This window comes from Anabrus simplex, chromosome 1 (assembly GCF_040414725.1).
Source record: "Anabrus simplex isolate iqAnaSimp1 chromosome 1, ASM4041472v1, whole genome shotgun sequence".
NCBI classification, from domain to species: Eukaryota; Metazoa; Arthropoda; class Insecta; order Orthoptera; family Tettigoniidae; genus Anabrus; species Anabrus simplex.
Window position 1 is genome coordinate 44,613,693 of NC_090265.1, and position 23,974 is coordinate 44,637,666.

A 23,974-nucleotide genomic window follows, 5' to 3' on the forward strand; every position below is an offset into this window, starting at 1 on the left:
GCAAGAAGAATAGCCAGATCTTGTCCTGTAAACTCACGCTTTTCTAAATGTAATACATGCCAGAGCCCTAGCAGCCATGATTTCGATTTACTTTAGTAAGAACGATGACTTCGGTTTATTATACAATCCTCGTCGTTTTTTGTTCAATTGTGCAAGATCTTCAATGAGTATTCTGTAGCTCTTATGTGTAATTTGCAAATTGCTTACCTTCATTTAAATGTGAACAGTCCCCAGCTATTTAAAATTTCCTGGCAGCGGTGGGATTCGAACCCACGCCCTTTCGGACTGGTGCCGTAAATCAGCGCCTTTGACCGCTCGGCCACGCTACCAGCGTCCTAGCAGTTAGTGCGGACAGCTGACAACGTCCTGTTGTCGTTAACATTCTGATAATGTACTTTAGATTATTCCTTAACAATGAAAGTTCAGTTCGCCTCTTTAGCGTAGTAGTTAGCGTGATTAGTTGCGACCTCCAGAGGCCAGGGTTCGATTCACGGCTCTGGCATCCTTGAAGTGGTAAAGTAAACTCGTGTCCTCATCCTGAGGTGGTGCAGCTCTTTTCAGGCACACCCCCATTGGAGGTGAGCTGCATGTACCATTTCAACCACATACCAACCCTCCTGCCATTCTTAAATTCTTGGCAGTACCGGAAATCGAACCCGGGCCCCCGAGGACGGCAGCTAATAACACTAACCGTTACGCTACGGAGGCGGACCTTGAAGTGGTTTTCGGTGGTTTCCCAATTCTACTCCACCGGTCGAGTTGGCGTGGGGTTAGGAGCGCGCAGCTGTGAGCTCGCATCCGGAGGAAGTGAGTTGAAACCCCACTGTCGGCAGCCCTGAAGATGGTTTTCTTTGGTTTCCCAGATTCACACCAGGCAAATGCTAGGGCTGTACCTTATTTAAGGCCACGGCCGCTTCCTTCCCTTTCCTGGGCGTTTCCTGTCCCATCGTCGCCGTAAGACTTAAGTGTGTTTGCGCGGCGCAAAGCGAGAAGCAATAATTGAAAATAAAAGCACTTCTACTCAAGGCAAATGCCAGCACGATACATACCTTAAGGCCATGGCCACATCCCTCTCTCTTAACGGCTGACCCTTCAAGTCTTCTCACTCTTTGCGTCAGCCCAATGAATTTCTTTTGTGTTCGTATGGCGAAGAACATTTCAAGATTTAATGTTTTTTTAAAGCTGTCAGCAAGTCTTAACTGGGTCTGAAAGTTTAGCACCCGTATGTGATGTGGATTGCCATAATGCGGTATATATACGATTTATCAATATTTTACGGTAAGCTTTTAACATTCAAAGACCGAACATTCCTGCTTACTGGCCATGGGTACTTAGTGCAAGGCGCAAGTATACTTCCACGACCGTAATTCGGTAACGACATTGAGGTTGAGCCAGACGTCCTCCTGAATACTATGGTGATGTGATGGTGAGGGCCGACGTAAAAAAAATCGGGTGTTGGTATGCGAGGATCCTGACGGGGTGGAAGGCGAACGTTTGGTTTTAATGCTGTTTTATCATATGTTGTGTAAAAAATACAGGGCACCCCTTAAATATATGTGTTTATCTACCTGTAGGCCTACAGTTGAAGATGTTCCGTAAAACTACCTCTCTCCACAATCTAAATCCATTAATAGAGATGGATAGTTTTATTTCCTCTCGGCAACAGTATGCCATAAAGGGTTAGGCATGGCAGTTGAGGAAGCCTAGGCGAAGTTCTGGTCCTACTCAGAAGTTGTATGCCGTTCCTAAGTACTTTGCTCCAGGACACTACCCTAGATGCGGAAGAGTTAAGATCCCCCGCTGTGTCAGAGGGAAAAACCAACCCTGGATGGTAAAGGAATTAAGGTAGCAAGAAGAATAGCCAGATCTTGCCATATAAACTCACCCATCCCTAAATGTAATACTTGCCAGAGCCCTAGCAGCCATGGTTTAGAACGTGAAATTACATATATTCCTGGCCAGGGAACATGATGTGTAAGACATATTTTAGAAAGGTTAGAATATGGGAACTTTATTCCATTTGGTATTGTGAACTTCTCCAGAGGTAGGTACGTAAGGGTAGCGTGGCCGAGCGGTCTAAGCCGTTGGTTTTAGGCACCAGTCCGAAAGGGCGTGGGTTCGAATCCCGAAGCTGTCAACACATTTCTACTTTAGTAAGAACACTTCGGCTTATTATGCAATCCTCGTCGTTTTTTTGTTCAATTGTGCAAGATCTTCAATGAGTATTCTGTAGCTCTTATGTGTAATTTGCAAATTGCTTACCTTCATTTAACTGTGAACAGTCCCCACCTATTTAAAATTTCCTGGCAGCAGTGGGATTCGAACCCACGCCCTTTCGGACTGGTGCCTTAAACCAGCGCCTTAGACCGCTCGGCCACGCTACCGGCGTCTTAGCAGTTAGTGCGGACAACTGACAACGTCCTGTTGTCGTTAACATTCTGATAATGTACTTTATATTATTAGTTAACAATGAAAGTTCAGTTCGCCTCTGTAGGGTAGTAGTTAGCGTGATTAGCTGCGACCTCCAGAGGCCAGGGTTCGATTCACGGCTCTGGTATCCTTGAAGTGGTTTTCGGTGGTTTCCCAATTCTACTCCACCGGTCGAGTTGGCGTGGGGTTAGGAGCGCGCAGCTGTGAGCTCGCATCCGGAGGAAGTGAGTTGAAACCCCACTGTCGGCAGCCCTGAAGATGGTTTTCTTTGGTTTCCCATATTCACACCAGGCAAATGCTAGGGCTGTACCTTATTTAAAGCCACGGCCGCTTCCTTCCCATTCCTGGGCGTTTCCTCTCCCATCGTCGCCTTAAGACGTAAGTGTGTTTGCGCGACGCAAAGCGAGAAGCAATAATTGAAAAAAAGCACTTCTACTCCAGGCAAATGCCAGCACGATACATAACTTAAGGCCATGGCTTCTTCCCTCTCTCTAAATGGCTGACCCTTTAAGTCTTCTCACTGTTAGCGTCAGCCCCATGAATTTCCATGTGTTCGTATGGCGAAGAACATTTCAAGATTTAATGTTTTTTTAAAGCTGTCAGCAAGTCTTAACTGGGTCTGAAAGCTTAACACCCGTATGTGATGTGGATTGTCATAATGCGGTATATATACGAATTATCAATATTTAACGGTAAGCTTTTAATATTCAAAGACCGAACATTCCTTCTTACTGGCCATGGGTACTTAGTGCAAGGCGCAAGTATACTTCCACGACCGTAATTCGGTAACGATATTGAGGTTGAGCCAGACGTCCTCCTGAATACTATGGTGATGTGATGGTGAGGGCCGACGTAAAAAAAATCGGGTGTTGGTATGCGAGGATCCTGACGGCGTGGAAGGCGTACGTTTGGTTTTAATGCTGTTTTATCATATGTTGTGTAAAAAATACAAGGCACCCATTAAATATATGTGTTTATCTACCTGTAGGCCTACAGTTGAAGATGTTCCGTAAAACTACCTCTCTCCACAATCTATATCCATTAATAGAGATGGATAGTTTTATTTCCTCTCGGCAACAGTATGCCATAAAGAGTTAGGCATGGCAGTTGAGGAAGCCTAGGCGAAGTACTGGTCCTACTCAGAAGTTGTATGCCGTTCCTAAGTACTTTGCTCCAGGACACTACCCTAGATGCGGAAGAGTTAAGATCCCCCGCTGTGTCAGAGGGAGAAACCAGCCAACTTTAGTAAGAACGATCACTTCGTTTTATTATGCAATCCTCGTCGTTTTTTGTTCAATTGTGCAAGATATTCAATGAGTATTCTGTAGCTCTTATGTGTAATTTGCAAATTGCTTACCTTCATTTAACTGTGAACAGTCCCCACCTATTTAAAATTTCCTGGCAGCGGTGGGATTCGAACCCACGCCCTTTCGGACTGGTGCCTTAAACCAGCGCCTTAGACTGCTCGGCCACGCTACCGGCGTCTTAGCAGTTAGTGCGGACAACTGACAACGTCCTGTTGTCGTTGACATTCTGATAATGTACACTATATTATTCCTTAACAATGAAAGTTCAGTTCGCCTCTGTAGCGTAGTAGTTAGCGTGATTAGCTGCGACCTCCAGAGGCCAGGGTTCGATTCACGGCTCTGGTATCCTTGAAGTGGTTTTCGGTGGTTTCCCAATTCTACTCCTCCGGTCGAGTTGGCGTGGGGTTAGGAGCGCGCAGCTGTGAGCTCGCATCCGGAGGAAGTGAGTTGAAACCCCACTGTCGGCAGCCCTGAAGATGGTTTTCTTTGGTTTCCCATATTCACACCAGGCAAATGCTAGGGCTGTACCTTATTTAAGGCCACGGCCGCTTCCTTCCCATTCCTGGGCGTTTCCTCTCCCATCGTCGCCGTAAGACTTAAGTGTGTTTGTGCGACGCAAAGCGAGAAGCAATAATTGAAAAAAAGCACTTCTACTCCAGGCAAATGCCAGCACGATACATAACTTAAGGCCATGGCCACATCCCTCTCTCTAAATGGCTGACCCTTTAAGTCTTCTCACTCCTAGCGTCAGCCCCATGAATTTCTTTTGTGTTCGTATGGCGAAGAACATTTCAAGATTTAATGTTTTTCTAAAGCTGTCAGCAAGTCTTCACTGGGTCTGAAAGCTTAACACCCGTATGTGATGTGGATTGCCATAATGCGGTATATATACGATTTATCAATATTTTACGGTAAGATTTTAACATTCAAAGACCGAACATTCCTTCTTACTGGCCATGGGTACTTAGTGCAAGGCGCAAGTACACTTCCACGACCGTAATTCGGTAACGACATTGAGGTTGAGCCAGACGTCCTCCTGAATACTATGGTGGTGTGATGGTGAGGGCCGACGTAAAAAAATCGGGTGATGGTATGCGAGGATCCTGACGGGGTGGAAGGCGAACGTTTGGTTTTAATGCTGTTTTATCATATGTTGTGTAAAAAATACAAGGCACCCCTTAAATATATGTGTTTATCTATCTGTAGGCCTACAGTTGAAAATGTTCCGTAAAACTACCTCTCTCCACAATCTATATCCATTAATAGAGATGGATAGTTTTATTTCCTCTCGGCAACAGTATGCCATAAAGGGTTAGGCATGGCAGTTGAGGAAGCCTAGGCGAAGTACTGGTCCTACTCAGAAGTTGTATGCCGTTCCTAAGTACTTTGCTCCAGGACACTACCCTAGATGAGGAAGAGTTAAGATCCCCCGCTGTGTCAGAGGGAAAAACCAACCCTGGATGGAGAGGAATTAAGGTAGGAAGAAGAATAGCCAGATCTTGCCATGTAAACTCACGCGTCCCTAAAAGTAATACATGCCAGAGCGCTAGCAGCCATGATTTAGAACGTGAAATTACATATATTCCTGGCCAGGGAGCATGATGTGTAAGACATATTTTAGAAAGGTTAGAATATGGGAACTTTATTCCATTTGGTATTGTGAACTTCTCCAGAGGTAGGTACGTAAGGGTAGCGTGGCCGAGCGGTCTAAGGCGCTGGTTTTAGGCACCAGTCCGAAAGGGCGTGGGTTCGAATCCCACCGCTGCCAACACTTTTCTACTTTAGTAAGAACGATCACTTCGGTTTATTATGCAATCCTCGTCGTTTTTTGTTCAATTGTGCAAGATCTTCAATGAGTATTCTGTAGCTCTTATGTGTAATTTGCAAATTGCTTACCTTCATTTAACTGTGAACAGTCCCCAGCTATTTAAAATTTCCTGGCAGCGGTGGGATTCGAACCCACGCCCTTTCGGACTGGTGCCTTAAACCAGCGCATTAGACCGCTCGGCCACGCTACCGGCGGCCTCATCCCTCTCTCTAAATGGCTGACCCTTTAAGACTTCTCACTCTTTGCGTCAGCCCCATGAATTTCTTTTGTGTTCGTATGGCGAAGAACATTTCAAGATTTAATGTTTTTTTAAAGCTGTCAGCAAGTCTTAACTGGGTCTGAAAGGTTAACACCCGTATGTGATGTGGATTGCCATAATGCGGTATATATACGATTTATCAATATTTTACGGTAAGCTTTTAACATTCAAAGACCGAACATTCCTGCTCAGTGGCCGTGGGTACTTAGTGCAAGGCGCAAGTATACTTCCACGCCGTAATTCGGTAACGACATTGAGGTTGAGCCAGACGTCCTGTTTGGGAAATTTTTACCTTTTCTTGTAAATATTTGTGTTGGTACATATATCAAACAGTTGAATGTTAATAAATATGGTGTTCGAAGATACATTCCCAACATTGGTCCTCCGGCCTGGATATGGATTTCAACGGCAAACTCCATGAACCTGGCAAGTTTTGGTATTTACAAGGTATCAAAGGATATAATCTAATGAAATACTATTACTTACTGCATCAATTTCGTGAAACATGTTGATTTTGAGTGTTTCAACGCATTGCCTTGGACATTTCGATTACGACATCTACCGTAGTGTTTACAAACTAACCTGTACCAAAGAGAATAAGCCACCTGTACAAACAACGGATTGCACATCGTTATAATGACAAGTAGCGTCATCTAGTGTGACATATGAGAACTAATATCCATGGCACGGAAATTCTAACATGGTTACATTCGTGCCACATGATTTAGAAGGCGGAAATTAGACGGAATTGACACGTAAAGACGACACCAGTCATTCGTATTAATCTCCACAAACGCAACATGGATCCCGATACAAAGAGAGCTCTAATGAAGAAAAGAACCGTTCTTAAAGCCGGTTTAACACGCATATAAAGCTTCGTGAGCTCAGAACTTGATGCGGCAGACACAACTTTAATCGAAGTAAAACTGAATAGGCTACTTTCTCTTAAGGAAGATTTCAAATACATTCAAACTGAACTCGAGCTAAATGATGACGAAAATATCGATTCACATATCGATTACCACCAGGAATTCGAAAATAAGAGCGATCTTGTGGAGGCTAAGCTTAGAAAGGCTATCATTTCCCAGACTTCACATTTAGCTGACGAAGTACGTTCTCTTTCAACCAATGATGTAGCAAGGCAAATAAAATTGCCAGAAATCAAGCTCCCTACATTTGACGGTACATTAACAACTTGGCTTCACTTCCGGGACACCTTTCAGAACCTGATAGTTAATAACAATGATCTATCAAATGTTGAGAAGTTTCATTATATGTTATCCTCGCTTAAAGGTGAAGCCAAGGATGCTATTAGGAATATTGGCATTTCAGACTCCAATTTTACTGTAGCTTATGACCTTCTCGTGAGCAGGTATCACTCGCCAAAATTAATAGCTGCTGAATACATTAAACAGATCCTAGAATCACCGGGTAAAGTATGTTCAACCGAAACAGAGATACGTCAACTTGTAAATAAATTCCGAGGTAGCATTGATGCGCTGAACGCACTCGATACTAAGATAAGCATTCTAGATCTTCTCCTAAACGAGCTTTTACTATCGCGAGTGGATAAGAAATTGAGATTAGAATTCGAAAATAAACATTCTCACCTAGAAGCTGTAGAGTTTAAAGAACTTGTTAAGTTCTTGGAGAGACGTTGTCAGACATTGCAACTTTGTGCCTCTAACCCCTCTCCCAGTCTATCGCAAAACCATCAGACAAGTTCAAGGTCAAAAATCGCAGCTCAACAGTCATACATTACAACGTCAAGACAATGTTGTATCTGTTCAGATGAACATCAGCTTTATAGGTGCCCAGACTTTCTTAAATTAGATTGTGATGAAAGGTTCAAAGTAGTAAAGGATAAAAATCTATGCAGCAATTGCCTGAGCTCATCTCACACTTGGAAGGCATGCACATCAAAAACATCATGCAGATTATGTAACCAATATCACCACACGTTGTTGCATCATGAGACTGACCATATATCATCTCCTGCAAATCAAAACAACAATCCACAACAATCATCTTATCATTCTCTGAGAAGCACATCCAAGAATCAGATACTTCTGAGTACGGCTTTAGTAAAGATCAAGGACGGTCAGGGAAGATTCCATTTAGTTCGTGCCATACTCGACAATGGTTCGCAGAGTAACTTTATATCCGAACACATGGTGCAACAACTGAGACTGAAAAAGAAAAAGACCAGAGCCATAACCCTGCAAGCTTTTGGTGAACTCACATCCCAAGCAAACACAGCAGTGAATATTGAGGTTCACTCAACAATCAACGATTATCACTTCAACATGGAATGTATTGTTCTTCCCAGAATAACTGGCAATATACCTGTCTCACATATCAATTGCAAGGACTGGAACATTCCACAAGACATCACCCTCGCTGATCCTGACTTTCACATCCCTCAGGCTACCAATTTACTGATTGGCGCACAGTTTTTCTTACAGCTCCTGCAACCCGGAAGAAAAAGCCGACAAGGGTACCCATGCCTACAGAACACACAGCTAGGATGGATTCTCAGCGGAGAATATTCACAACTCAATCAAGAAAGGGAAGAGAAGACACCAACCAAGTCGCTCTTTATCAGATCTGACCTCAACTTAGAAATACAAATTCAGAAGTTCTGGAGTCTCGAGGAAGTGAACCATGTTACACACTCACCTGAAGAGAAGGAATGTGAAGCCCATTTCAAGGACACCACAAGAAGAGATGAAACTGGGAGATTCATCGTAGAGCTACCCCTTAAGAGAGAGTTGCAACTTGGAAACTCAATGCAGACTGCCAGCCGACGTTTTCATCTATTAGAACGGAAACTACAAACTCAAGACGACCTTCGTAAAAATTACATCACCTTCATGAGAGAGTACCAGACCCTTGGACACATGACGGAACTTCAGTCGGAACCCGTTGAAGGAGAAAGATATTATATGCCTCATCACGCTGTTGTCAAGCATTCTAGCAGCACTACGAAAACAAGAGTCGTATTTGATGGATCAGCAAGGACTGACAACGGTACTGCCTTAACCGATATCTTAATGGTAGGACCTACAATTCAAGAAGATCTCTGCTCAATAGTTATGAGATTCCGCACTCACAACATTGCTTTCACCGCTGATATTGAAAAGATGTACCGCCAGATAATGGTTCATCCTAAACATCGACACTTACAGTGCATCCTATGGAGAGAACATCCTCAAGATAATCTAAAATCTTATGCTCTTAACACTGTCACATATGGCACGTCTGCAGCATCGTTTCTGTCCACAAGATGTCTCCAGCAATTAGCACTCGAAGAAGCGTCCGAATTCCCGAGAGCGGCCGCGATCCTCAAACGTGACTTCTATGTTGATGACTGTCTTTCTGGAGCAGATACTTTAGAAGAAGCCCTGGAGCTGCGAACCGAGTTACAACAGCTTCTCGGTCGTGCAGGGTTTCCTTTGCGAAAATGGTGTTCCAATAGCCCTGAATTACTGAACTCCATCCCAGAAAGCTTACGAGAAACTAAGCACTCGTTAACTGACAACATAAGTGACATGGTAAAGACATTAGGGTTGACTTGGCATCCCTCCACGGACATGTTTCAAATAAACTGTAACGTAAATTTTCAAGAATTAATGGGTGATACAACGTTCACAAAGAGAATAGTGCTATCAACGATATCCTCAATTTTCGACCCACTTGGATTTATAAGCCCTGTAGTAATCAGCTTCAAGGTTTTCGTGCAACGTCTCTGGCAGGAAAGGTCAGGATGGGATGACCCTTTACCAGTAAACTTACTTGATATTTGGTTGAAATTATATGATCAGATCCCCACGCTTAATAGCATCAAGGTCCCAAGGTGTGTTCTCGCTGAAGGGAAAACCAAGTCCATAGACATCCATGGTTTCTGCGATGCTTCACATCACGCTTATGGCGCCTGTATTTACGTGAGGTCTGTGAACAACAAGGGTGACGTTCTTATCAGATTGTTATGCGCAAAATCGAGAGTCGCACCTTTAAAGCAAGTCTCAATTCCCCGACTAGAATTGTGTGGTGCCTTACTGCTTTCCCATCTCCTGAAGAAAACACTTGCCTCTCTACAACTGCCATTCACTAAAATACAGCTTTGGACTGACTCGACAATTGTACTAGCATGGTTAAATGCGTGCCCCACTAAATGGAAGACGTTCGTAGCAAATAGGGTTGCAGAAATTCAAGAAATTGCTCCCTCGAATCACTGGTCTCATGTTAAATCACAGGATAACCCAGCAGATCTCGTCTCGCGAGGCATTGAACCAACAGACATGAAGAACAACATGCTGTGGTGGCACGGTCCAGCCTGGCTGTGCTTAGACCCCTCAGCTTGGCCGAAACAAGAAACTATCTCCGACCCTAACAAGATACCAGACAAAAGAATATTAACTTCACTTGTTATTGTGCAACATAACGACTCATTTCTAAACACATTCTCTTCGTTAAACCGACTACTCAGGACGATTAGCTATTGCCTCAGATTTGCTTCAAACTGCAGGAGAAACCCCGATGATCGCGACATGTCCCCGTTAAGGCCTCAAGAAATAAGTAATGCCCTCAATGTATGTATCAAGATTGTTCAAGCAATATCCTATCGTGAAGAAATTCGTTGCCTCGAGCAAGGAAAGAACATTCACTCAGCTAGCAAATTAGGAATTTAAGCCCGACTCTGGACCAACATGGCTATCTTCGTGTTGGTGGAAGACTGTACAATGCATCATCCATCTCTTACGAAGCTAAACATCAACTTATATTACCTCCCAAGCATCACCTCACGAAACTTATTATTTTAAGTGAACATCAAAGATTACTGCACGCTGGGCCCCAACTCCTGATATCATCATTACGTGGGAGATATTGGATTCCAAGAATTCGACAAGTCGTTAAAGGGAGCATTCATTCATGCTTGCCATGCTACAAATTAAAATTGACAACAAATCAACAGAAGATGGGAAATCTTCCCAAAGAAAGAATCACCCCTGCAAGACCATTCCTGAACGTGGGCGTAGACTATGCTGGTCCATTTTTTATAAGAATTGGAACACTGCGAAGCAAACGGACGGGCAAGGCCTACGTTGCCATCTTCACTTGCCTTGCCACAAGAGCTGTACATTTGGAAGTTGTCTCAGACCTTACAACGGATGCATTCATGGCCGCACTGCGACGTTTCACGTCACGCAGAGGATGTCCATCAAATATCTATAGCGACAATGGCACTAACTTCGTCGGTGCTGCAAGGGAGCTGAAAGAACTGCAAGAATTTCTCCAAGATTCGGATCAAAACAGAAATATTGTCGAAGCTGCAACCACAAAGGGGATCGCCTGGCATTTCATCCCTCCATCAGCACCGCATTTCGGCGGAGTTTGGGAGTCCATGGTGAAATCTTTCAAGTACCATTTGCGAAGAACTATGGGTAGCACGGTGCTTACCTTTGAAGAATTAAGTACCCTTTCTTCCCAAATAGAGGCCTGCCTGAATTCTCGTCCTCTAACAAGACTCAGCGATGATCCTACAGACTTATTTTGTTTAACCCCATCTCATTTCCTAATTGGGGAACAAATTACTGCACTTCCTGATCATGACCTTGTTCACTGTGCCATAAACAGACTTTCCAGATGGCAACATCTTCAAAAGATGACCCAGGACTTCTGGAAACAATGGCATAGGGAATATATTAACACTCTGCAGCAGCGTCACAAGTGGACTGAGAAACATCCTAATCTTCGAATTGGAGATCTTGTGTTCATCAAAGATGACAACCTACCACCTCTGCAATGGCGAATGGGCATAATAGAGTCTGTTCATCCTGGTGAAGACAACCTCGTACGGGTCGCCACTGTGAGAACAAACTCTGGTATCATAAAAAGACCCATCAAGAAGTTGTGTGTTTTGCCTGAGAATGAGAAAGAATACTAAAAGTTTCGAGTTACACAGTGATGTGATTTATACTTTTATGAACTCCCTGACTATCTGTATTATGTGTTTATTCCTGAAGTGAATTATCTTTCTTCTTCCCTTCTTAAAAAGGCCAGTGCCTTTTGGTGGCCGGTATGTTTGGGAAATTTTTACCTTTTCTTGTAAATATTTGTGTTGGTACATATATCAAACAGTTGAATGTTAATAAATATGGTGTTCGAAGATACATTCCCAACACGTCCTCCTGAATACTATGGTGATGTGATGGTGAGGGCCGACGTAAAAAAATTCGGGTGTTGGTATGCGAGGATCCTGACGGGCTGGAAGGTGTACGTTTGGTTTTAATGCTGTTTTATCATATGTTGTGTAAAAAATACAAGGCACCCCTTAAATATATGTGTTTATCTACCTGTAGGCCTACAGTTGAAGATGTTCCGTAAAACTACCTGTCTCCACAATCTGTATCCATTAATAGAGATGGATCGTTTTATTTCCTCTCGGCAACAGTATGCCATAAAGGGTTAGGCATGGCAGTTGAGGAAGCCTAGGCGAAGTACTGGTCCTACTCAGAAGTTGTATGCCGTTCCTAAGTACTTTGCTCTAGGACACTACCCTAGATGCGGAGGAGTTAAGATCCCCCGCTGTGTCAGAGGGAATAACCAACCCTGGATGGTAAAGGAATTAAGGTAGGAAGAAGAATAGCCAGATCTTGCCATGTAAACTCACGCGTCCCTAAATGTAATACTTGCCAGAGCCCTAGCAGCCATGATTTAGAACGTGAAATTACATATATTCCTGGCCAGGGAGCATGATGTGTAAGACATATTTTAGAAAGGTTAGAATATGGGAATTTTATTCTATTTGGTATTGTGAAATTCACCACGTAAGGGTAGCGTGGCCGAGCGGTCTAAGGCGCTGGTTTTAGGCACCAGTCCGAAAGGGCGTGGGTTCGAATCCCACCGTTGCCAACACTTTTCTACTTTAGTAAGAACGATCACTTCGGTTTATTATGCAATCCTCGTCGTTTTTTGTTCAATTGTGCAAGATCTTCAATGAGTATTCTGTAGCTCTTATGTGTAATTTGCAAATTGCTTACCTTCATTTAACTGTGAACAGTCCCCAGCTATTTAAAATTTCCTGGCAGCGGTGCGATTCGAACCCACGCCCTTTCGGACTGGTGCCTTAAACCAGCGCCTTAGACCGCTCGGCCACGCTACCGGCGTCTTAGCAGTTAGTGCGGACAACTGACAACGTCCTGTTGTCGTTAACATTCTGATAATGTACACTATATTATTCCTTAACAATGAAAGTTCAGTTCGCCTCTGTAGCGTAGTAGTTAGCGTGATTAGCTGCGACCTCCAGAGGCCAGGGTTCGATTCACGGCTCTGGTATCCTTGAAGTGGTTTTCGGTGGTTTCCCAATTCTACTCCACCGGTCGAGTTGGCGTGGGGTTAGGAGCGCGCAGCTGTGAGCTCGCATCCGGAGGAAGTGAGTTGAAACCCCACTGTCGGCAGCCCTGAAGATGGTTTTCTTTGGTTTCCCATATTCACACCAGGCAAATCCTAGGGCTGTACCTTATTTAAGGCCACGGCCGCTTCCTTCCCATTCCTGGGCGTTTCCTCTCCCATCGTCGCCGTAAGACTTAAGTGTGTTTCCGCGACGCAAAGCGAGAAGAAATAATTGAAAAAAAGCACTTCAACTCCAGGCAAATGCCAGCACGATACATAACTTAAGGCCATGGCCACATCCCTCTCTCTAAATGGCTGACCCTTTAAGTCTTCTCACTCTTTGCGTCAGCCCCATGAATTTCTTTTGTGTTCGTATGGCGAAGAACATTTCAAGATTTAATGTTTTTTTAAAGCTGTCAGCAAGTCTTAACTGGGTCTGAAAGGTTAACACCCGTATGTGATGTGGATTGCCATAATGCGGTATATATACGATTTATCAATATTTTACGGTAAGCTTTTAACATTCAAAGACCGAACATTCCTGCTTACTGGCCATGGGTACTTAGTGCAAGGCGCAAGTATACTTCCACGACCGTAATTCGGTAACGACATTGAGGTTGAGCCAGACGTCCTCCTGAATACTATGGTGATGTGATGGTGAGGGCCGACGTAAAAAAAAATCGGGTGTTGGTATGCGAGGATCCTGACGGGGTGGAAGGCGTACATTTGGTTTTAATGCTGTTTTATCATATGTTGTGTAAAAAATACAAGGCACCCCTTAAATATATGTGTTTATCTACCTGTAGGCCTACAGTTGAAGATGTTCCGTAAAACTACCTCTCTCCACAATCTATATCCATTAATAGAGATGGATAGTTTTATTTCCTCTCGGCAACAGTATGCCATAAAGTGTTAGGCATGGCAGTTGAGGAAGTCTAGGCGAAGTACTGGTCCTACTCAGAAGTTGTATGCCGTTCCTAAGTACTTTGCTCCAGGACACTACCCTAGATGCGGAAGAGTTAAGATCCCCCGCTGTGTGAGAGGGAAAAACCAACCCTGGATGGTAAAGGAATTAAGGTAGGAAGAAGAATAGCCAGATCTTGCCATGTAAACTCACGCGTCCCTAAATGTAATACTTGCCAGTGCCCTAGCAGCCATGATTTAGAACGTGAAATTACATATATTCCTGGCCAGGGAGCATGATGTGTAAGACATATTTTAGAAAGGTTTGAATATGGGAACTTTATTCCATTTGGTAATGTGAACTTCTCCAGAGGTAGGTACTTTAGGGTAGCGTGGGCGAGCGGTCTAAGGCGCTGGGTTTAGGCACCAGTCCGAAAGGGCGTGGGTTCGAATCCCACCGCTGCCAACACTTTTCTACTTTAGTAAGAACGATCACTTCGGTTTATTATGCAATCCTCGCCGTTTTTTGTTCAATTGTGCAAGATCTTCAATGAGTATTTTGTAGCTCTTATGTGTAATTTGCAAATTGCTTACCTTCATTTAACTGTGAACAGTCCCCAGCTATTTAAAATTTCCTGGCAGCGGTGGGATTCGAACCCACGCCCTTTCGGACTGGTGCCTTAAACCAGCGCCTTAGACCGCTCGGCCACGCTACCGGCGTCTTAGCAGTTAGTGCGGACAACTGACAACGTCCTGTTGTCGTTAACATTCTGATAATGTACACTAGATTATTCCTTAACAATGAAAGTTCAGTTCGCCTCTGTAGCGTAGTAGTTAGCGTGATTAGCTGCGACCTCCAGAGGCCAGGGTTCAATTCACGGCTCTGGTATCCTTGAAGTGGTTTTCGGTGGTTTCCCAATTCTACTCCTCCGGTCGAGTTGGCGTGGGGTTAGGAGCGCGCAGCTGTGAGCTCGCATCCGGAGGAAGTGAGTTGAAACCCCACTGTCGGCAGCCCTAAAGATGGTTTTCTTTGGTTTCCCATATTCACACCAGGCAAATGCTAGGGCTGTACCTTATTTAAGGCCACGGCCGCTTCCTTCCCATTCCTGGGCGTTTCCTCTCCCATCGTCGCCTTAAGACTTAAGTGTGTTTGCGCGACGCAAAGCGAGAAGCAATAATTGAAAAAAAGCACTTCTACTCCAGGCAAATGCCAGCACGATACATAACTTAAGGCCATGGCCACATCCCTCTCTCTAAATGGCTGACCCTTTAAATCTTCTCACTCTTTGCGTCAGCCCCATGAATTCCTTTTGTGTTCGTATGGCGAAGAACATTTCAAGATTTAATGTTTTTTTACAGCTGTCAGCAAGTCTTAACTGGGTCTGAAAGCTTAACACCCGTATGTGATGTGGATTGCCATAATGCGGTATATATACGATTTATCAATATTTTACGGTAAGCTTTTAACATTCAAAGACCGAACATTCCTGCTTACTGGCCATGGGTACTTAGTGCAAGGCGCAAGTATACTTCCACGACCGTAATTCGGTAAAGACATTGAGGTTGAGCCAGACGTCCTCCTGAATACTATGGTGATGTGATGGTGAAGGCCGACGTAAAGAAAATCGGGTGTTGGTATGCGAGGATCCTGACGGGGTGGAAGGCGTACGTTTGGTTTTAATGCTGTTTTATCATATGTTGTGTAAAAAATACAAGGCACCCCTTAAATATATGTGTTTATCTACCTGTAGGCCTACAGTTGAAGATGTTCCGTAAAACTACCTCTCTCCACAATCTATATCCATTAATAGAGATGGATAGTTTTATTTCCTCTCGGCAACAGTATGCCATAAAGGGTTAGGCATGGCAGTTGAGGAAGCCTAGGCGAAGTACTGGTCCTACTCAGATGTTGTATGCCTTTCCTAAGTACGTTGCTCCAGGACACTACGCTAGATGCGGAAGAGTTAAGATCCCCCGCTGTGTCAGAGGGAAAAACCAACCCTGGATGGTAAAGGAATTAAGGTAGGAAGAAGAATAGCCAGATCTTGCCATGTAAACTCACGCGTCCCTAAATGTAATACTTGCCAGAGCCCTAGCAGCCATGATTTAGAACGTGAAATTACATATATTCCTGGCCAGGGAGCATGATGTGTAAGACATATTTTAGAAAGGTTAGAATATGGGAACTTTATTCCATTAGGTATTGTGAACTTCTCCAGAGGTAGGTACGAAAGGGTAGCGTGGCCGAGCGGTCCAAGGCGCTGGTTTTAGGCACCAGTCCGAAAGGGCGTGGGTTCGAATCCCACCGCTGCCAACACATTTCTACTTTAGTAAGAACGATCACTTCGGTTTATTATGCAATCCTCGTCGTTTTTTGTTCAATTGTGCAAGATCTTCAATGAGTATTCTGTAGCTCTTATGTGTAATTTGCAAATTGCTTACCTTCATTTAACTGTGAACAGTCCCCATCATCATCATCATCATCATCTGTTTACCCTCCAGGTTCGGCTTTTCCCTCGGACTCAGCGAGGGATCCCACCTCTACCGCCTCAAGGGCAGTGTCCTGGAGCTTCAGATTCTTGGTCGTGGGATACAACTGGGGAGAATGACCAGTACCTCACCCAGGCGGCCTCACCGGCTATGCTGAACAGGGGCCTTGTGGAGGGATGGGAAGATTGGAAGGGATAGGTGAGGAAGAGGGAAGGAAGCGGCCGTGGCCTTAAGTTAGGTACCATCCCGGCATTCGCCTGGAGGAGAAGTGGGAATACACGGAAAACCACTTCCAGGATGGCTGAGGTGGGAATCGAACCCACCTCTACTCAGTTGACCTCCCGAGGCTGAGTGGACCCCGTTCCAGCCCTCGTACCACTTTTCGAATTTCGTGGCAGAGCCGGGAATCGAACCCGGACCTCCGGGGGTGGCAGCTAATCACGCTAACCACTACACCACAGAGGCGGACGAACAGTCCCCAGCCATTTAAAATTTCCTGGCAGAGGTGGGATTCGAACCCTCGCCCTTTCGGACTGGTGCCTTAAACCAGCGCCTTACACCGGTCGGCCACGCTACCGGCGTCCTAGCAGTTAGTGCGGACAACTGACAACGTCCTGTTGTCGTTAACATTCTGATAATGTACACTATATTATTCCTTAAAATGAAAGTTCAGTTCGCCTCTGTAGCGTAGTAGTTAGCGTGATTCGCTGCGACCTCCAGACGCCAGGGTTCCATTCACGGCTCTGGTATCCTTGAAGAGGTTTTTGGTGGTTTCCCAATTCTACTCCACCGGTCGAGTTGGCGTGGGGTTAGGAGCGCGCAGCTGTGAGCTCGCATCCGGAGGAAGTGAGTTGAAACCGCACTGTCGGCAGCCCTGAAGATGGTTTTCTTTGGTTTCCCATATTCACACCAGGCAAATGCTAGGGCTGTACCTTATTTAAGGCCACGGCCGCTTCCTTCCCATTCCTGGGCGTTTCCTCTCCCATCGTCGCCTTAAGACTTAAGTGTGTTTGCGCGACGCAAAGCGAGAAGCAATAATTGAAAAAAAGCACTCTACTCCAGGCAAATGCCAGCACGATACATAACTTAAGGCCATGGCCACATTGCTCTCTCTAAATGGCTGACCCTTTAAGTCTTCTCACTCTTTGCGTCAGCCCCATGAATTTCTTTTGTGCTCGTATGGCGAAGAACATTTCAAGATTTAATGTTTTTTTAAAGCTGTCAGCAAGTCTTAACTGGGTCTGAAAGCTTAACACCCGTATGTGATGTGGATTGCCATAATGCGGTATATATACGATTTATCAATATTTTACGGTAAGCTTTTAACATTCAAAGACCGAACATTCCTTCTTACTGGCCATGGGTACTTAGTGCAAGGCGCAAGTATACTTCCACGACCGTAATTCGGTAACGACATTGAGGTTGAGCCAGACGTCCTCCTGAATACTATGGTGATGTGAAGGTGAGGGCCGACGTAAAAAAAATCGGGTGTTGGTATGCGCGGATCCTGACGGGGTGGAAGGTGTACGTTTGGTTTTAATGCTGTTTTATCATATGTTGTGTAAAAAATACAAGGCACCCCTTAAATATATGTGTTTATCTACCTGTAGGCCTACAGTTGAAGATGTTCCGTAAAACTACCTCTCTCCACAATCTATATTCATTAATAGAGATGGATAGTTTTATTTCCTCTCGGCAACAGTATGCCATAAAGGGTTAGGCATGGAAGTTGAGGAAGCCTAGACGAAGTACTGGTCCTACTCAGAAGTTGTATGCCGTTCCTAAGTACCTTGCTCCAGGACACTACCCTAGATGCGGAAGAGTTAAGATTCCCCGCTGTGTCAGAGGGAAAAACCAACACTGGATGGTAAAGGAATTAAGGTAGGAAGAATAATAGCCAGATCTTGCCATGTAAACTCACGCGTCCCTAAATGTAATACTTACCAGTGCCCTAGCAGCCATGATTTAGAACGTGAAATTACATATATTCCTGGCCAGGGAGCATGATGTGTAAGACATATTTTAGAAAGGTTAGAATATGGGAATTTTATTCCATTTGGTATTGTGAACTTCACCACGTAAGGGTAGCGTGGCCGAGCGGTCTAAGGCGCTGGTTTTAGGCACCAGTCCGAAAGGGCGTGGGTTCGAATCCCACCGCTGCCAACACTTTTCTACTTTAGTAAGAACGATTACATCGGTTTATTATGCAATCCTCGTCGTTTTTTGTTCAATTGTGCAAGATCTTCAATGAGTATTCTGTAGCTCTTATGTGTAATTTGCAAATTGCTTACCTTCATTTAACTGTGAACAGTACCCAGCTATTTAAAATTACCCGGCAGCGGTGCGATTCGAACCCACGCCCTTTCGGACTGGTGCCTTAAACCAGCGCCTTAGACCGCTCGGCCACGCGTCTTAGCAGTTAGTGCGGACAACTGACAACGTCCTGTTGTCGTTAACATTCTGATAATGTACACTAGATTATTCCTTAACAATGAAAGTTCAGTTCGCCTATGTAGCGTAGTAGTTAGCGTGATTAGCTGCGACCTCCAGAGGAAAGGGTTCGATTCACGGCTCTGGTATCCTTGAAGTGGTTTTCGGTGGTTTCCCAATTCTACTCCACCGGTCGAGTTGGCGTGGGGTTAGGAGCGCGCAGCTGTGAGCTCGCATCCGGAGGAAGTGAGTTGAAACCCCACTGTCGGCAGCCCTGAAGATGGGTTTCTTTGGTTTCCCATATTCACACCAGGCAAATGCTAGGGCTGTATGTTATTTAAGGCCACGGCCGCTTACTTCCCATTCCTGGGCGTTTCCTCTCCCATCGTCGCCGTAAGACTTAAGTGTGTTTGCGCGACGCAAAGCGAGAAGCAATAATTGAAAAAAAGCACTTCTACTCCAGGCAAATGCCAGCACGATACATAACTTAAGGCCATGGCCACATCCCTCTCTCTAAATGGCTGACCCTTTAAGTCTTCTCACTCTTTGCGTCAGCCCCATGAATTTCTTTTGTGTTCGTATGGCGAAGAACATTTCAAGATTAAATGTTTTTTTAAAGCTGTCAGCAAGTCTTAACTGGGTCTGAAAGCTTAACACCCGTATGTGATGTGGATTGCCGTAATGCGGTATATTTACGATTTATCAATATTTTACGGTAAGCTTTTAACATTCAAAGACCGAACATTCCTGCTTACTGGCCATGGGTACTTAGTGCAAGGCGCAAGTATACTTCCACGACCGTAATTCGGTAACGACATTGAGGTTGAGCCAGACGTCCTCCTGAATACTATGGTGATGTGATGGTGAGGGCCGCCGTAAAAAAAATCGGGTGTTGGTATGCGAGGATCCTGACGGGGTGGAAGGCGTAAGTTTGGTTTTAATGCTGTTTTATCATATGTTGTGTAAAAAATACAAGGCACCCCTTAAATATATGTGTTTATCTACCTGTAGGCCTACAGTTGAAGATGTTCCGTAAAACTACCTCTCTCCACAATCTATATCCATTAATAGAGATGGATAGTTTTATTTCCTCTCGGCAACAGTATACCATAAAGGGTTAGGCATGGCAGTTGAGGAAGCCTAGGCGAAGTACTGGTCCTACTCAGAAGTTGTATGCCGTTCCTAAGTACCTTGCTCCAGGACACTACCCTAGATGCGGAAGAGTTAAGATCCCCCGCTGTGTCAGAGGGAAAAACCAACCCTGGATGGTAAAGGAATTATGGTAGGAAGAATAATAGCCAGATCTTGCCATGTAAACTCACGCGTCCCTAAATGTAATACTTGCCAGTGCCCTAGCAGCCAAGATTTAGAACGTGAAATTACATACATTCCTGGCCAGGGAGCATGATGTGTAAGACATATTTTAGAAAGGTTAGAATATGGGAACTTTATTCCATTTGGTATTGTGAACTTCTCCAGAGGTAGGTACGAAAGGGTAGCGTGGCCGAGCGGACTAAGGTGCTGGTTTTAGGCATCAGACCGAAAGGGCGTGGGTTCGAATCCCACCACTGCCAACACTTTTCTACTTTAGTAAGAACGATCACTTCGGTTTATTATGCAATCCTCGTCGTTTTTTGTTCAATTGTGCAAGATCTTCAACGAGTATTCTGTAGCTCTTAGGTGTAATTTGCAAATTGCTTACCTTCATTTAACTGTGAACAGTCCCCAGCTATTTAAAATTTCCTGGCAGCGGTGGGATTCGAACCCACGCCCTTACGGACTGGTGCCTTAAACCAGCGCCTTAAACCGCTCGGCCACGCTACCGGCGTCTTAGCAGTTAGTGTGGACAACTGACAACGTCCTGTTGTCGTTAAAATTCTGATAATATACACTATATTATTCCTTAACAATGAAAGTTCAGTTCGCCTCTGTAGCGTAGTAGTTAGCGTGATTAGCTGCGACCTCCAGAGGCCAGGGTTCGATTCACGGCTCTGGTATCCTTGAAGTGGTTTTCGGTGGTTTCCCAATTCTACTCCACCGGTCGAGTTGGCGTGGGGTTAGGAGCGCGCAGCTGTGAGCTCGCATCCGGAGGAAGTGAGTTGAAACCCCACTGTCGGCAGCCCTGAAGATGGTTTTCTTTGGTTTCCCACATTCACACCAGGCAAATGCTAGGGCTGTACCTTATTTAGGGCCACGGCCGCTTCCTTCCCATTCCTGGGCGTTTCCTCTCCCATCGTCGCCGTAAGACTTCAGTGTGTTTGCGCGACGCAAAGCGAGAAGCAATAATTGAAAAAAAGCACTTCTACTCCAGGCAAATGCCAGCACGATACATAACTTAAGGCCATGGCCACATCCCTCTCTCTAAATGGCTGACCCTTTAAGTCTTTTCACTCTTTGCGTCAGCCCCATGAATTTCTTTTGTGTTCGTATGGCGAAGAACATTTCAAGATTTAATGTTTTTTTAAAGCTGTCAGCAAGTCTTAACTGGGTCTGAAAGCTTAACACCCGTATGTGATGTGGATTGCCATAATGCGGTATATATACGATTTATCAATATTTTACGGTAAGCTTTTAACATTCAAAGACCGAACATTCCTGCTTACTGGCCATGGGTACTTAGTGCAAGGCGCAAGTATACTTCCACGACCGTAATTCGGTAACGACATTGAGGTTGAGCCAGACGTCCTCCTGAATACTATGGTGATGTGATGGTGAGGGCCGACGTAAAAAAAATCGGGTGTTGGTATGCGAGGATCCTGACGGGGTGGAAGGCGTACGTTTGGTTTTAATGCTGTTTTATCATATGTTGTGTAAAAAATACAAGGCACCCCTTAAATATATGTGTTTATCTACCTGTAGGCCTACAGTTGAAGATGTTCCGTAAAACTACCTCTCTCCACAATCTATATTCATTAATAGAGATGGATAGTTTTATTTCCTCTCGGCAACAGTATGCCATAAAGGGTTAGGCATGGCAGTTGAGGAAGCCTAGACGAAGTACTGGTCCTACTCAGAAGTTGTATGCCGTTCCTAAGTACCTTGCTCCAGGACACTACCCTAGATGCGGAAGAGTTAAGATTCCCCGCTGTGTCAGAGGGAAAAAGCAACACTGGATGGTAAAGGAATTAAGGTAGGAAGAAGAATAGCCAGATCTTGCCATGTAAACTCACGCGTCCCTAAATGTAATACTTACCAGTGCACTAGCAGCCATGATTTAGAACGTGAAAACACATATATTCCTGGCCAGGGAGCATGATGTGTAAGACATATATTAGAAAGGTTAGAATATGGGAACTTTATTCCATTTGGTATTGTGAACTTCACCACGTATGGGTAGCGTGGCCGAGCGGTCTAAGGCGCTGGTTTTAGGCACCAGTCCAAAAGGGCGTGGGTTCGAATCCCACTGCTGCCAACACTTTTCTACTTTAGTAAGAACGATCACTTCGGTTTATTATGCAATCCTCGTCGTTTTTTGTTCAATTGTGCAAGATCTTCAATGAGTATTCTGTAGCTCTTATGTGTAATTTGCATATTGCTTACCTTCATTTAACTGTGAAGAGTCCCCAGCTATTTAAAATTTCCTGGCAGAGGTGGGATTCAAACCCTCGCCCTTTCGGACTGGTGCCTTAAACCAGCGCCTTAGGCCGCTCGACCACTCTACCGGCGTCTTAGCAGTTAGTGCGGACAACTGACAACGTCCTGTTGTCGTTAACATTCTGATAATGTACACTATATTATTCCTTAACAATGAAAGTTCAGTTCGCCTCTGTAGCGTAGTAGTTAGCGTGATTAGCTGCGACCTCCAGAGGCCAGGGTTCGATTCACGGCTCTGGTATCCTTGAAGTGGTTTTCGGTGGTTTCCCAATTCTACTCCACCGGTCGAGTTGGCGTGGGGTTAGGAGCGCGCAGCTGTGAGCTCGCATCCGGAGGAAGTGAGTTGAAACCCAACTGTCGGCAGCCCTGAAGATGGTTTTCTTTGGTTTCCCATATTCACACCAGGCAAATGCTAGGGCTGTACCTTATTTAAGGCCACGGCCGCTTCCTTCCCATTCCTGGGCGTTTCCTCTCCCATCGTCGCCTTAAGACTTAAGTGTGTTTGCGCGACGCAATGCGAGAAGCAATAATTGAAAAAAAGCACTCTACTCCAGGCAAATGCAAGCACGATACATAACTTAAGGCCATGGCCACATCCCTCTCTCTAAATGGCTGACCCTTTAAGTCTTCTCACTCTTTGCGTCAGCCCCATGAATTTCTTTTGTGTTCGTATGGCGAAGAACATTTCAAGGTTTAAAGTTTTTTTAAAGCTGTCAGCATGTCTTAACTGGGTCTGAAAGCTTAACACCCGTATGTGATGTGGATTGCCATAATGCGGTATATATACGATTTATCAATATTTTACGGTAAGCTTTTAACATTCAAAGACCGAACATTCCTTCTTACTGGCCATGGGTACTTAGTGCAAGGCGCAAGTATACTTCCACGACCGTAATTCGGTAACGACATTGAGGTTGAGCCAGACGTCCTCCTGAATACTATGGTGATGTGAAGGTGAGGGCCGACGTAAAAAAAATCGGGTGTTGGTATGCGCGGATCCTGACGGGGTGGAAGGTGTACGTTTGGTTTTAATGCTGTTTTATCATATGTTGTGTAAAAAATACAAGGCACCCCTTAAATATATGTGTTTATCTACCTGTAGGCCTACAGTTGAAGATGTTCCGTAAAACTACCTCTCTCCACAATCTATATCCATTAATAGAGATGGATAGTTTTATTTCCTCTCGGCAACAGTATGCCATAAAGGGTTAGGCATGGCAGTTGAGGAAGCCTAGGCGAAGTACTGGTCCTACTCAGAAGTTGTATGCCGTTCCTAAGTACTTTGCTCCAGGACACTACCCTAGATGCGGAAGAGTTAAGATCCCCCGCTGTGTCAGA

At 44.7% G+C, this 23,974-nt stretch overlaps 12 non-coding genes across 12 annotated transcripts; 5 read left to right on the top strand and 7 right to left on the bottom strand.

The window, feature by feature from the left end:
* Positions 1 to 249: 249 nt before the first annotated feature.
* Positions 250 to 329, bottom strand: TRNAR-ACG (transfer RNA arginine (anticodon ACG)). Its single transcript has one exon. It is a non-coding gene; the product is annotated as a tRNA-Arg (tRNA).
* Positions 330 to 2,304: 1,975 nt separating this feature from the next.
* TRNAL-AAG (transfer RNA leucine (anticodon AAG)) lies at positions 2,305 to 2,384 on the bottom strand. Its single transcript has one exon. It is a non-coding gene; the product is annotated as a tRNA-Leu (tRNA).
* Positions 2,385 to 3,829: 1,445 nt separating this feature from the next.
* On the bottom strand, positions 3,830 to 3,909 carry TRNAL-AAG (transfer RNA leucine (anticodon AAG)). The gene has a single exon. It is a non-coding gene; the product is annotated as a tRNA-Leu (tRNA).
* Positions 3,910 to 5,425: 1,516 nt separating this feature from the next.
* Positions 5,426 to 5,505, top strand: TRNAL-UAG (transfer RNA leucine (anticodon UAG)). Its single transcript has one exon. It is a non-coding gene; the product is annotated as a tRNA-Leu (tRNA).
* Positions 5,506 to 5,675: 170 nt separating this feature from the next.
* On the bottom strand, positions 5,676 to 5,755 carry TRNAL-AAG (transfer RNA leucine (anticodon AAG)). The gene has a single exon. It is a non-coding gene; the product is annotated as a tRNA-Leu (tRNA).
* A 6,904-nt stretch (positions 5,756 to 12,659) lies between these two features.
* TRNAL-UAG (transfer RNA leucine (anticodon UAG)) lies at positions 12,660 to 12,739 on the top strand. The gene has a single exon. It is a non-coding gene; the product is annotated as a tRNA-Leu (tRNA).
* Positions 12,740 to 12,909: 170 nt separating this feature from the next.
* TRNAL-AAG (transfer RNA leucine (anticodon AAG)) lies at positions 12,910 to 12,989 on the bottom strand. Its single transcript has one exon. It is a non-coding gene; the product is annotated as a tRNA-Leu (tRNA).
* Positions 12,990 to 14,758: 1,769 nt separating this feature from the next.
* TRNAL-AAG (transfer RNA leucine (anticodon AAG)) lies at positions 14,759 to 14,838 on the bottom strand. Its single transcript has one exon. It is a non-coding gene; the product is annotated as a tRNA-Leu (tRNA).
* Positions 14,839 to 16,356: 1,518 nt separating this feature from the next.
* On the top strand, positions 16,357 to 16,436 carry TRNAL-UAG (transfer RNA leucine (anticodon UAG)). The gene has a single exon. It is a non-coding gene; the product is annotated as a tRNA-Leu (tRNA).
* Positions 16,437 to 18,695: 2,259 nt separating this feature from the next.
* On the top strand, positions 18,696 to 18,775 carry TRNAL-UAG (transfer RNA leucine (anticodon UAG)). Its single transcript has one exon. It is a non-coding gene; the product is annotated as a tRNA-Leu (tRNA).
* Positions 18,776 to 20,786: 2,011 nt separating this feature from the next.
* TRNAL-AAG (transfer RNA leucine (anticodon AAG)) lies at positions 20,787 to 20,866 on the bottom strand. The gene has a single exon. It is a non-coding gene; the product is annotated as a tRNA-Leu (tRNA).
* A 1,508-nt stretch (positions 20,867 to 22,374) lies between these two features.
* On the top strand, positions 22,375 to 22,454 carry TRNAL-UAG (transfer RNA leucine (anticodon UAG)). Its single transcript has one exon. It is a non-coding gene; the product is annotated as a tRNA-Leu (tRNA).
* Positions 22,455 to 23,974: the final 1,520 nt, after the last annotated feature.